General features: G+C 35.2%; 1 protein-coding gene across 2 annotated transcripts in view; it reads right to left on the bottom strand.

The window, feature by feature from the left end:
- Positions 1-13,126, bottom strand: part of LOC131073022 (vacuolar protein sorting-associated protein 51 homolog) — a 184,207-nt gene that overhangs the window by 116,647 nt on the left and 54,434 nt on the right. The window lies entirely within an intron of this gene.

The following is a 13,126-nucleotide window of genomic DNA, read 5'->3' as shown; positions in this document are numbered from 1 at the left end:
TTTGAGAACTACTTCCTTTCCTTCACTTTCGAATTTTAATTCCATCAATTGGTCATTCAGTGAGAATTCTCCCAATGATTGTAGCCATTGTACTCCAAGCACCATGTCAGTATCTCCTAACCCAACCACATAGAAATCCTCACATGTTGCATGGTCTTCAAGAGTCATTTTCAGTTGTTGAAATCTTTGTGCACAAGGTATGGTAAACCCATCAGCACGATCATATTGAATCCCTTGAAATTCTTAGCTACTAAACCCATTCTTGCCATCAAACCCTCATCCATCAAATTGTGGGTTTCTAAACTGCCAATCAAGACAGTGATCCTATGACCCACTAGCACTCTCTATATCCTAAGTGGATTGCACATTGGAGATTCAAAGAGAGCTGCAAAAGTTTCATCACCTAGTTCTCCTCCATCAAATTTCACTTTCCTTCTCAACCTCAACTTCATTTTTTTCCTCATCTAACCTAACTTCAATATAGTGCACCTAACCTTTACCGAGCCACTTGTCCCCTAGCTCCCAAGGTCCTTTGCAACGGAAATAGAGTCGCCTCCTCCTAAGTTCATTTCTATTGTCTCCATTTCTTTTTATGGTGGCAAAACCTTCTATGTGCTTGATTGTCTCTTTTGGAACTTTTTCTAGTTTAGAGGTGGAGCATTAACATAGGATTTACTCCAAGTTAAGGAAGACACTAGAGTGAGGGCCCTTTTGATTGCTTCCGGAAGAGTGGAAGGCACCAATGCCTTGACCGTTCAATGGCTCTACCAATCCCTCCATGAATAGGAAAAATAAATTGAATGAATGATTCAATAATCGAATAATCTATTCAACAATATACAAGCGTATATAAAGAGATTACAAGGACGACGTTCTAAATTAAGAACAAGTCATTTAAAGTGAACTACTAAAAAGCTAAACACTAAATAAAGCTTAAAAGCTAATTAACTAAAAAGAAAAAGCTAAATGCTAAATAAAGCTTAAAAGCTAATTAACTAAAAACTGAGTTACCGGGTTTGGCCCCCTAGACCCCTGGTACTGGTCCGGTACGGTCCTCGTCCGGGGTGCGGGTCCGGTTCGCCTGTGGTTCGGACAAGGTTCGTGGTTCACAAGCCTGGTTCGAACCAGGGCGAACCCAAGAGGACTTAGGGTCGAACTCAAGAGGACCCAGGGTCGAACCCAAGAGGACCTAGGTCGAACCCAGGGGTCTGACAACCCAAAAATGGATTTTTTTTGGCAAAATTTAATTTTTTTTTGAATTCCACCACATAAAAAATTAAAATGACCCTAAAAGTGAGTTTTAAAACATTAACTTGGCTCATTTCACACAAGCAGCATGACTACAAGCAAGGGGAAACGAAGATGTGGCATATGGAGCCAAAACGACTGATTTGGATAAATTCACTTCTCAGCTTGTTGCATTTGATGACTAAGATAGCTACCAAACTTAAAGTGCAAGTACAAGTGTCATTGGCATTGGCATTGATTCATCTAATGTCAATGTCAATGATGAGGAGGAGAATGAGGATGATGAATTAGAGAATCCATTTGATGATCAAACTTTAAATTGTTGAAAGTTGAAACAATGATACTTGAATATTTTATCATTTTGATATTAAACTTGATGTATATGATGTTGTTATGGTATGATCATGATGCTATGATTACAAGTTTATGTTGGTTTTGTTGTTTATATGATGCTATGTGACATGCTAATCTTAATTCATGCTTATAGGCTGCATATATATATAATTTACATGTTTTTGTACTAACGAACCCAAACGAACCCAAACCCCTTTTCAAAATTTTGCCGTACCGGCATACCAGTGCCCGAACCCGAACCGGCAACTTAGACTAAAAAGCTAAATGACCATTAAACAAGGAACTAAATATAGGTGACTAAAATATAATTAAATATTTTAATACCCTCCCTTAATGGTCATTCTATCTACTAACTACCCTACAGAAGACACTGCAGGTCTTTTCATCACAAACGAAAAGAACACTCTGCTGCAGTGGAGACCCTCCTTGGATCTAAAAAGTGTTAATGACCAAGAATACCAGAATCCATCCAACCTGACGTTGGGTAACCAAACTAAAACCTGAAACCATGATTTTGAGGAAAAAACGCCAAACCCTCCAAAACTAAAGATACAAATCATCATTTTTGTGGAAAAAAATGGTAAAAAACCCTTGAAAAGATTTTTGTGGAAAAAATCAAACAAAACCCTGAAACTTTGCATGGCAAGACCCAAAACACCACGTGGTAAGACACCAAACATCAGGCGATAAAACATCAAACATCATGCGGGAAAACACCAGACAACATCACGTGGTAAAACCCTGATTTTTTAGAAAAAAATAAAGCAAAACCCTCCCATGATTTTTATGGCGAAAAATCAAAAAACCCACGCAAGCTCTGCAGATGACAGATAATAATTTTAAGGAAAAAATTCTAAACCCTGCGAACAATTTTTGAGGAAAAAATATGTGAAAACCCTAGGACTTGTAGGACGAGGTCTGGCCTAAATCAATCTGATCAAAGCAACGATATTCAGATATCGTGAACATGCACTGTTTTCAGGTGTTGTGGCAGCTGTTGAACTTTTGACTGTGTTCCAACATGATGTTGGTCAAAGATGCCATCACCAAAATGGAGGTTGAACGAGATCAACCTAGTGAAAGCATGAGACAGAAGAATCTGATTCAAAAATCAGAATAGAAGCAGCTGCACAAAAAATCTGAAACCCTGGAGTGAAATTCGAGACACAAATCCTAATGCGTGAATTTCGAGGTTTGGAAGAAACCCAAAAATTAAAATTTTCTGCAAACTTAAAACCTGAAATTTTTCCTGAAAAATAATTAGAAAAAAATAATAATTTGCAAAAAATAAAAAAATACCTTTGATTTTTTTGTAAAAAAACCAGAAAAATATTGATGATTTTTTTCCCAAAAAAACACAAAAAAAAGGGGGCAGAAACCCTAGGTCGAATGTACAACATAAATGGCACCCAAAAGACACCAAAATTCTCGACGTCCACAGAATTAGCAGAAATCGCTAACTGTTTTTAAATTCCAAGGCAAATTCGCTGGCACAAAATTAGAGGCACGAAAAATGAGGCACCCAAAAAAATATGAGACCAACCCAAAAAAGCTCTTGAAAAACCCACCAAGAATCTGAAATCAAAATATAGATCCAACAGCTCAAAAATTGAGACACGGAAAACGATGCACCCAAAAAAATCTGACGACGACCCAGTTGAGGTCTCGAAAAAACCACCAAGAATCTGCAACCAGAATAAAATTTTGACTTGCACTGAAGAGTCAAAACCCTAGTCAAAAATTGCAAAAACCCTAGGAAAATTTTCAATTTGCAAAAAAAACCTCCAGGTTGCAAGCCCGAAAAATCTCCAGAACCCTAAAAAAAATAAGAACTGTTGCCTAGCACAAAGAAATTCGCCCACGAACCAAAAACCCTCAAAACCCTCAAAAAGCCTTCAAAAAAGCAAAATTGTTTTTTTATAAAAAAACAATAAAAAAAAATCTGGAAAATATTCCAAAAAGAAGGCCATGAATTTTTATTAAAAAATTCACCAAACTTTAAAGAATCCCATCGACCCACTCTGATACCATGAAAAATAAATTGAATGAATGATTCAATAATCGGATAATCTATTCAACAATATACAAGCGTATATAAAGAGATTACAAGGACGACGTTCTAAATTAAGAACAAGTCGTTTAAAGTGAACTACTAAAAAGCTAAACGCTAAATAAAGCTTAAAAGCTAATTAACTAAAAAGAAAAAGCTAAATGCTAAATAAAGCTTAAAAGCTAATTAACTAAAAAGCTAAATGACCATTAAACAAGGAACTAAATATAGGTGACTAAAATATAATTAAATATTCTAATAGAATAGAACCATGATCATTTTCTCAATTGCATCAAGAACTTTGTCAACTATTCTCTGAAAGTCAACTATGTAGTGTTCCATTTATCTATGGTGATTTAGTTGTGCCCAATCTTGAAAATGAATATATGGATCAACCTTATCAAATCTTTTAATCAACCTTTGGCTGAACTCTTCAAAAGTGAATATGAGAATATGCCATTGTGTCACTATGCCATGGTATTATCATTCACAAGCTACCCCATCCAAATGGAGAGAGGCAAACTTGATGGCTTCTTCTTTGTACATTGCACTTAGAGATAAGTACGTGTTGATTTTCAAGATCCAAGAACAAGCTGAACACTTTTGTGTCTCATCAAACATAAGTACAAGAAATTTGTACAAACATTCTTGTGATTCTTGTTAAGCCTGATTTTGAACTAGTTTTTTCTCAGTTTGAGGATCATTTCAAAATTTGATGTTGCCAAATGCAAAAACTGATAGATCATCCTGAATTTCTTTCTTTAAGGATTTGTATTCAACGCACACAATGCCAAGGTCCTCAATCAACTTAATTTCCTATTCTTCCAACTGATCTTCTCTTCTTTGTAGGAATTCTAGTTGGATGGGGTTGGCCAAAGAGACAACCATTTCATTAAACCCTGATAAACTTCTCCTTCCAATATGTAATTTTGGAGTTCCAAGGGCTTTTTGACCTTGCACAAATTGCACCAACATTGCCATCATGTCTTTATTTAAGTGCTTGGGCCATTTCTCGCTGCCTTACATCCAAATTAATCATTGCATCAAATATGGCCTGAGCCTTTTCTTCCCATATCAAATTGTACCTCCTTTTGTCTGCCATCATGTTTACCCAAATCACATAAACCCTTGATCCACAAGTTGGCAAGATCAAAGCTCTGATACCACTATAATATCCCCAATTAGGGATATTCAATATTTCAATTTGATGTTGCTCCATGGGATACCAATGATAAGATCTTATTTCAAATCAGGCCTATCCTAATAGATAATAAGCTTAACAAAATATGCAAAAATGAGTTGTAAACCCTTGCAAATGAACAACAATTTGCAATAACTATTTATTCCTCTTATTACAACAAATGATCACACTTAGTCGATTCAATTCCCAAAGCAATAACAGCAATATTATTATCATAACAATATCACAACAAAGGAGATGATGCAAAAGCCACCATTGAATTGCAATCTAGTGCAAACAAGGCAAGGCAGTTTTGTCAAACAGCGTCACCAAGTAGTCACAAAACATAACACGGCAATAACAAAACTTAGTCTTTATTCAATTTTCACAATCAATGTTACCAAAAACTGGCATGATAGATTCAAAATTGAACCTTTTGAACTAAAGATGCATACAACAATGATGAATACGATCTTACAATAAAAAATTAAAATTCAGAAAAAAATTACTCAATTCAAATGCTTTTCAAAATATCTACCTCGATCAATCCCAGATCATGCTTTCAAGCTCTCCTTTGTTTTTCTCGTAGCCACCTCTTCTCACATGCCAACTTGTATCAACCTTTTCTGCCCTTGGCTATCTATTGGTTTCATCTCATTTTGCTCTTCTTGCACATGTTGATGTTAGTTCAACTGTCAAAAGGAAGTCATATAGCCTTGCCACGTGTCGTCGCTTCTATGAAGAGGTTTTCCTATTGACTGTTCAAATCTTGCACATTGTCGAGGGTTGAGGTTTACGACCAACTCATGCCTTTTTGTTCTCAAGTATCAAGGTCATCATTTGGGTGAAGTACTTGCCTTCTATCGCTTTCACATTTTCGTTGGCAAGTGCATCAATGGGCAAAAGCCCAAAGTTTCCTATATAACGATATCAGGTTTACAGTGGGATCCTTACCTTCTATCTTTTAAGTAGTGAGTAAGTAGTTGAGTGAAAGCCCGAAATCAGATAGTCTTGTTAGGTATCGGAGTTCGGACTTGATCCATGTCTCATGTCATCCTCGGTTGGTGGGTAGGACTTTGAGAGAAAGCCAAAAGTCTTCCTTTGAGGTTAGTGTGTTCAAGGTGTCAAAAAACCTACTAACATCATATCTTTGAGAGTAATCGAGTATTGGCATCATCAATGGCCCAACTCTAAAGCAAACCGATTATGTAGCCAAATATCAAGGGTTGACATGCCACCATGCTAACTTCCCTTGAAGGTATTTGTCATGTCCCCGCTCTTTCCTCAATAATAAGCCTAAGTGAAATCATCTTGCAAGGTAAGACTTCACGATTTCACCCATAAATCTACATTCTTATCTATTATCTTACGATTAATAGTAGCAATATTATCTATTATTATTGTGACATATTCCTGATTTGATATCCAATAAAAGAATAATAATTAATCTTCACATACCAACGACTCCATGAAAATATCAATTGGTATTATTAATAAAGTCAGCATTACATTCTTAGCAATCCATATAACTTAATGATTCAGCGATCTTATTCAGCCACAATTTGATTAGGCAATGGAACGTTTCACTTAAGAGAATAACAATTAAGGATAACAAGAGGTGTTTGTTTAAAGAGCAATGAATATAAGTAGCAGCAATTAAGATTAACAATTAAAATAGTAACATACACTTTACAAAAGAGGCGACTATGAAAGGATATGACCTTTGACTTTTAGTAAGACACAACCATTATGAAAGGTTATGTGAAGGGTATAAAAGTGATAAGATTGGGAGTTGGAAGGCATCGACTAAGAAACATAAAAAGGATTGGTAAAAAGGATTATCACTGAGGAGGAGATTGAACATTTCCAGCATTACAGTTATTTGCTATTGTAATTAAGACAGCAGGTGGGTACGCTGTATTATGGCTATATATCTTTATTTCATTAATGTTATAGTATATCTGCATTTATATAATATTTATTTATCCATTGATATCATGTCAGATCTGTATTACTATATGTACATAAATGCAATATAAATTACTGTATACATTATCAATAAGACTGCATTTCATATATCAGATTTATAATAAATTTATTGTACATTCATAATGCATAAAGATTGGGTAGAGACGGAGTCCTGAAACCTTGAGGGAGCCTCCTTGTAGATTGGTGTCAGCGCCCTATGACAGTAAATCCCCATCCCTCATTAGGGTTAAGAAAGAGGGTAAGACGGGTCTAAATATAGTATATATTGAATGTATTGCGAATAATAATTCATTCATTAGTTTAGTAATATGAATTAAAACATAAAAATGCATAGTAATGTAAGTCAACCTTTGGGAAAATGGCAAACCCTACATTACAATATCGGGGTTACAAGGTTTGAGGAAATCCTAAACTTCATTCTTTTGTTGTTGAAGGTCACAATCTTCCTCGAAAGTCTAATAATCAAGGTTTGGCCTAATCTTTTATCTTCTAACTTCCCCTAAATTAATTCTAACCCTCAATCTTTAAACTTAGATCAATTCCATATATCATGTCTTGCCAAATTTACAGCTAAAAATTGCTTTTGGGCAGCACGCAATTGCCAATATGTAATGTCCCCTTCACCCTAAAGGCCTATTAGCCTATTTTAATTCCCATAGAATAAAATAATTAAAATAAGGGAATTAATAATTAATTAATATTACTTCACAAATTGAAAATAAAATGACTAAAGTTAATTAATTGATTAATGTACGACTTATTTGGGGTAATTAAATAAAGTTACTTGTTTCCCTCCGAATTGCAAATATTCAAATAAAGGAAGGGAAATTCCAACGGACTGAAATTTGAGAGGATTAGTCACAGCCAAGGCCTATTTATGAAGGAGTTTGAGGATCATTCAATCATGCTTGGTTCTGTTATTAGACAGCTTGAGAGAGTTTGGCATTCAGTGTAGAAACATGAGGACAAAAACCCTAAGGATTTCTTGGGAATTGGACGATAAACCAGTTCTAGTTGGAGGTATCATCTAGGTATCTCGCATTGCATTGCAAAGTATTTCTAATTTATGAAGTCTCCATTGGAGACAAAATTGCAAACTTGGGAGCTTATTTGCTTATTTGTAAAGATTGAGCAAAAATATTCATTTGAAGATTTTTTAAAAATAAAGTATTATTCTATTGGGCTTCACTTTGAAGGTTTGGCATTTATCATGAATGCTTGCAAAGCTTGGAGATTTATTGTTTATTTGTTCAAATAAATTTGAATGCCAATATTGTGTAGTTTGGACTTTGGAATAAGATATTATTCTTCATATCCGCATCACTTAATGAAGGTCAGCATTTCTTTTTTTTGTGAGCAATCATATATTCAATGGCATGGTGAATGTTTGATTTAATCAGACTATTTAAAATTGGAGAATTAATGTGACATAACAGGAATAATAATGAAGTCATTTTTATGAAAGGGAAGACAAATAGTCATCAAACCTCATTACTCATTTGTATGTGAGTTTCTAGTAATTATGTGCGAATACCTAAAACATATTAGCAGCTTCAACGCTGGTGTGTTCTGATTGCAAGTGTGAGGCTCCCATTTCAGGCTTTACATTTGGGTGTGATTCCCTCTACCAAGATGTGAGCTTTAGACTTGGCCGCAAGTTTATTTTTTCGCACATATTATTCAACACGGATCCTTGGAGAGTGCATACAATTTTGTAGTGTCCCCTTCCTAGCCAACTTCAATAATCAAGGTTAGTCTATCATTAGGTCCTTGTAGAAAATAGTTGGGTTGATTTTCTCATGGTTCAAACAGCTTGCTAGAATGGATTGGGAGGTATCAGTTATTATTTTATAATATCTCCAGTTGCTAAGTTAAATAAATATTTAAACTTAAGTGAAACTCCGCCAAAGTGTTCTTTATAAAGTAAGTCTAGAGAGAGAGTGAGTGGGCGCCCTTTAGGAGAGAGAAAAAGGTTAATTAGTGAGAGAGATTAAAAGTAGGTAAACTTAATATAATGAGAAGTGGGCGCCTGGAAAGGAAAAACCCTAATTAGAGCATAGGAATAGAAAGAGGCCATAAAAGGCAACTTGGAGTCATTTGTTAGGGCATGTTGAATATTTTCTTTATTGCCTCCTAAGGAGTTAGCTGAACCTGAAGGTTTAGACCATCTTTGTGAAGAAGAAACCCTTCATAAAGGTTTAAATCTGTAGAAGTGAAAGACCTTCCCAGGGTGTGTGAAATAATCCTTCTCCAAGGATTTCATTAGAGCATCAAAGAAAATCAGTTTGGAGCAGTTGCTGGTTATTTTCTGAGTGAGCAGCTTGCTTGTCTGGCTGCAACCTTTCCCGGTCATTTTGGAGTTGGAATAAGCTACCCTACTGCTGTTTAGTATTGAGCTACATCAGTTACTTCATTCACAGCAAGCTGGAGAAAGTTTACAACAGCTTTTAGAGGTTCAAAGGGTTATTACAATCAAAAACCAGATTCAGCCAGGCCGCACTAGCTCCTTAGAAAAGTGGTGATTCTAGGCTAAGTCGCCTAGGTTTTGGTGACACCTTTTTTGCACTTCTTGAGCGGCCAAATCAGACTACCACATCAAGAGGTATTTTGGGTAGAAGAGGACTGATTTGGAGATGCTGCAATCATATTTCAAGCGACCTAAGTGGCTGTTAGCTTGGTGTTTCAGACGTATAAGTCTGCTGTTTAGAGGCCTTTCTTCTTCAAGATTCAGAGGACGTCTTCTGGGTATGCTTAAATCTGATTTGTAAGACCTTTTCTTGAACTAGGTCATTCTTTGTCTACAAATTTTGTAATACTGATACTATAATGAAATCTGGAATTTAAATGTTCCCTAGTTGCATAATACTTGATATTGTTCAGTATTTTGTAACTCTTGTGTTTACTATTGCAAATTATTGGTGTTCAATACTATCAAACTCAAAACATTGAAAAACAAAAACACAAAACCCCTTCTGCAACTTTTGTCTAGTTCTGAAAGATAAAATCAGTCAAACAAAAAAATAATAGAAGGAACAAGCAGGTTATTTTCAGTTCTACAGTTTATTCAGTTTTCCAAAATAGGGTAGGACATTAAAGATTCATCCTCTTTACTCAGGCGTCTCTCTGTGCTGGTCACAGGTCACATTGTGCCCTAAACGTGAAGAACAACCATTCGCTCACTCAGCTGCTAACCCAATCCTATCATGGAAGGAAAACATATGGCATGAGAAGGTTTTGAAAGCCAATTCCCTCAATAGGATAAGGCATGTTTTCTTCTGATGGGTTCTTTTGTATAAAGAATCTGATTTCCTGCAATAAGGCATTTGAAATTGTGCGTAGTGTTTGATCTTAATTCTTCAACGGTGCATACAATGGCTGACCTTCAGAGGAGCGACTTGATGCATATTGTCATTCATTTTGGGCCGCCTATGAGAAAGAACATTATCTGAAATCTGTACATGGTACTTTGGGGAATTGAGCCTGCACAGGGACATGGCATATCCTTTCTTGAGTTTTGGGAGTTGGCTTGGCGAGTGAAGTACTTTGTGTTGTTCTTATCTTCCTGTTGAGAAGTGTGTCTCAGGATTCCCAGTTCTGAACGTTATTGAATCTATTCCTATTCACAATCTTAGCATATGCAAGCCAGACTGTTTGCTGAGTGTCCTGTGGGATGTTGGAGATCAGTATGAGCTTCAGCATAGTGGCTGCTTACACTTAAGTACATATCTCTGCTCTTTATACCACTTCTGCAATGTATTTTCAGATAGATGTATATTCAGTTTAATAGCAGTGGTTGGATATTTTCACTAATACCTGACTTCCCCTTGATGTTATTGCTGGTCTATTAACCTTAGCGTATGATCTTCTTTGGTTTATCTTGCTACTATTTATATCATATTTGATAGAAGGGGAAATCACAGTTCTATGCATGAGGAACTCTGTTGGAAGTGTATGCAGAAGTAACATTCAGTTGCTGTGTATGTTCATTTCACTATGAAACATGTGAATGACATTTTCATCTCTGACTTAGTTTTCAGTTCTGTAACATAGGGGGTTTGAGAGTATTACCTTCTTTTCCCAAATGCTAATTTATCAAAGCAAGTTTGGTTGTTTATGAAGTATTTCTTGTATTTGCATATTATACTTGTGTGTTATATCTCTGTCCAAACATTCAAATTCCATTACCTCAACAATATACAAACATGAATTCTTATACAGCAGAACAGAGAGCTTATCTACGAACAGAAATAAACACTACAAGGGGTAAACTGAGTTCCAAACAGCGAGACATTGAATTAGATTTGAAAAATTGTAAGGGGGATATTACACAATACACCTGAATGCTCCTGCATCACAATCCCTAGGCATTTAGAGAGCCGCCTAACTCAAACAAACAAGCACTAATAGGAGCTGCCTGAACAACAAATCAATGAAGCTCAGATGCAATCCCTAAGTGGAATAGCTTAATGTTGGATTGGGATTTTCATCCACTAACCAATTGTGTGGGATCAAAGGATTTTTGTCCTCCAATCTCCAACGACAAACAAACAGGATGTGCAATCTATTTGAGGAATAATATCATAAAAACTAAATTATGTCACTAATCTTTGACTTAGGTTTAAACAGGCAATCGAGCACTCACCTTCTCTCCAAAATACAAATTCAAATCTTCAATTTTTCCTTCAGGGAGCCGCACATATACATCCTTGGCTAACAACACCTAAATGAATAAAGGTTGATTACATTATACCCAAAGGGCCCTATAATCTGCGCAAACATACAATAGGACACACCAAATTATTACAGTCTTTCCCTAATTTATGTTCCCAAAGCCTACAAGAAATGGAAAATAGGCTTAGGAAAAGGGACAGGACACATTTGGGCCACAAAGATTGGGCAATAACTAGCCATTGATTCCTTTTTGTAGACAATAATTTTTACAATAGTTTTCTTATTTTGGATGGTATCAAATATCAGCTGTAATGAATTGACATCCACACCTAGTGCAATAATTAATGTCACCATCGTCCCCATGGAATACAAGAGTAGGGATAAACTTACCCATTGATTGACTATTACTCATTGTTTGGATTCAAAGTTTTCTACCAAATTTTGATTATCTTTTTACCATATGTATGGCATCAATGATCCTTCTCATCCACATTTTGTTACCTTTGTAGGTCACTCGTAATCAATTACTATTCTTTCCAATGAGCATATAAAGTGTACCTATTTTACCACCTAACATCTAGGTTATATGGTTCATATTCAACAAGAATACAAATTGGAATAACTTTGCTGACAAAAATCAGAAAAAAAATTAAAATTTGAAGAATATAGTTTGTATTTTGTATTATTTTGGCATTAACTTTTAAATTATTATTTATCAATTTTCAATTGTCGCAGGAAAATGCTACATGTACTTTTTGTGATGATAAAAATGTGAATGAATGAAAACAACCCAGTTTAAACCAGACAAATTGAAGTTTATTTCAAAAGAAAATTCCAAATGGAAAATTAATTCATTTCCTAAACAACACAGAACTAGCAAACAGACATTTACAAAAGCCTTATTTCTGATAAATTTGCAAAATTTAGGACACTAATTGGAGTTTTACAAAATATGACTGTTACAGGAAATAATGGTGAATTGAAGCTAGATCATGGGGCAGTAGGATTACAGGGTTGCATCTTAGGAAGATAATACAAATTCAAAAGTGCATTTGGTTTTTTTTTTGTCTGATTAAGTCTGCATTGTCAACCTACCCATGCACAAGTAAAAGAACTTAAGGTATACAATACATGTGGCATTATCAAGTGCCATAGTGTCATGATAAGATGCTTACACAATTGTGTAACTATTTAACCATGGAAGACTGTCACTCTTGTATTATAAACATGATATTTTGGCAATGAAAAGTGTGGAAAATATCACAATTACATGTATATCTTCTTGTTGCTTCCTATTTTACTCGTCTTTAGATTTGAAAGATTTTCATTGTTTTTAGCATCTTATGTTATTTAAAAGACTAAACTTAATTATCCTACAATACTTCAGCCTTAATAAAATGGCCTACCAACATACTTGACTTAGATGCTTCAATATTTCAGTACTGGTAAGGAATATAGAATTTCACAAATATTAAACGATATAATCAATAAAATGGCTCAGAACACATTTTTTTGAAGATCAAGTGTGCCATAAAAATTCCTGCTAGCATGCTTACAATGGAGTCTTTTTATTTGTTTGGTTTATTGCCGGTATGCTTTATTGTTAGAATTCTACATATCACCATACATGAAGT

The sequence above is a fragment of the Cryptomeria japonica genome, chromosome 6 (assembly GCF_030272615.1).
Source record: "Cryptomeria japonica chromosome 6, Sugi_1.0, whole genome shotgun sequence".
Taxonomy (NCBI): domain Eukaryota; kingdom Viridiplantae; phylum Streptophyta; class Pinopsida; order Cupressales; family Cupressaceae; genus Cryptomeria; species Cryptomeria japonica.
This window is presented reverse-complemented; position numbering and strand designations above follow the sequence as displayed.